The sequence below is a fragment of the Anneissia japonica genome, unplaced genomic scaffold, assembly GCF_011630105.1.
Source record: "Anneissia japonica isolate Jap-2015-1 unplaced genomic scaffold, ASM1163010v1 scaffold1949_len687591_cov173, whole genome shotgun sequence".
Classification (NCBI taxonomy): Eukaryota; Metazoa; Echinodermata; class Crinoidea; order Comatulida; family Comatulidae; genus Anneissia; species Anneissia japonica.
This window is the reverse complement of record NW_022754854.1, coordinates 479,979-481,761: the sequence shown is the minus strand read 5'-3', so window position 1 is coordinate 481,761 and position 1,783 is coordinate 479,979. Positions and strand designations below refer to the sequence as shown.

The 1,783-nt window shown below is 32.1% G+C and overlaps 1 protein-coding gene across 3 annotated transcripts in view; it reads left to right on the top strand.

The window, feature by feature from the left end:
- The window catches only part of LOC117123272 (catenin alpha-3-like), a gene marked incomplete at its 5' end in the record, with an annotated part of 38,349 nt that overhangs the window by 30,667 nt on the left and 5,899 nt on the right, over positions 1 to 1,783 (top strand).

Here is a 1,783-nt window from a genome sequence, read left to right as displayed (position 1 = left end):
CTCTATTTATTATCAAAATATTAAATATATGGATTTATAGTTACTATAGTTTATACCAATGTAAAGAATAGGGAAGAACAAGTTACATTTATTTACTGTACACAAAATTCTAATTCATACTGTATTAGCTTAAAATTTTAAAATATAAGACGAGAGTGGGGAAGATACAAAAAACATTGTACTGTACTTAACGACAAAATGTTCTTGAAATCAACTTTGCTGGCCTATCCGCATCAATAGCAACAATTTAAATTACAGACTAGGTCTGGAAGGTTACACACAATTGACTGGTCCAGATATACAAAAGCTCTAGGCCTGTGCTGACAAAATTTCCTTTCATGAGTGATGAGATTGTCAAAAAAACAGAGCACAGTTGTCACATGAATTGTCAAGAATGAATCTATTTACATAAGATCTGTTGCATTAATGAGGATGGACTTATCAGGTATCTTCCATAACAATTTATAAATAATTCTTCCAAGTTTATTTCATCATCTATAGCATCAAAAAACCCAGGGCAGTCTTCACAGCTTCTGGGAACTTGTCCCTAATTGCCCACACAGTGCAAGATGGGATGACCCTTCTGTCAGATTTCTTTAGCCTGTTAAACACCTACCAAATGAACGCCATTGATATCCAACATGTCGGCATTTCCTGTAAGAAGAGAAGTACAATAAAAAGTTTGAACAGACTAGTTAAAAAAAATCAGAGTGACTATTCTTACACCATTCAAAAATAATTAGTATTGATATTACAATGTCTTTCTAAGGAATTAATCATTCTGGCACTAATCATCAATGATAATTTTTGTTGAAAATATATATACTCTAATTAACCATCACTGTGAAAAGCTCATATTCAAATGCATTGCAAAGTGGTGTAACATAGCAATTATTTTATTAATATTAATAAACAATTATTTTGAATAGAATTTATTATTTCATTAATATAATACTTTTTTGTAATATAAAAATAAAAATTAGTTTAAAAATTACAAATGAAGATAAAACAATATATGTATAATAGACTATCCTATCTTGTTTCTCAAACTTTTCTAATGTACAGTAATAATAATTCCCCTGTATTTTGACCATCAAAATGGCTGGACATTTGACCCTCTACTAGTTTTTGATCCAGCATGGAACAAGCAGGGCCACGCCTAAGGCGGGTGGTTATATTTCCGAGAAGAATGCCGAAAATTAGTCTTTGAACTAATCTGAATACTGTATATAACCATTGCCAATGTATTATGCAGAAGTTACGTTCTGTGCACATTTTTCCAAGCCATTTTCCGCGCAAATTTGAGCTAGCTTTCAAGGCATCATCCACATTCCACGACGAATAAACTGGCATTTTAGTAATGCCTGTAGTAGTAGTAGTAGTAGGTCCTAGATAGTTCCATGGATCTAATAATTAACATGTAAATTAATGCACTTTATTTAAAATAGTATTGATTGTTTGTCTAATGTTTGAAATATTATTATTATAGTTTGTATATGCCTAGGCCTAAACTAGGGGCCTAGGTCGCGCCAGGCAGTTAGTATTCCGTATTCTCTACATACATACAGTACTCAGCATTACTGCACTAAATGCTAGGCTACGCTTACACAGGTAAGACAAGTTGGTATTAAACAAACGCCACTATTAAGATCACCACTTCCAAGACTTCCTTATCCAAACCAGCAAACATATCTTTTTGAAAGATTCATTCTTCAAAAATGCCTTCGACTTATTTTACTATTATTATTGAATATTTTCGCCAGTCCTAATTTTTCAATTTTCC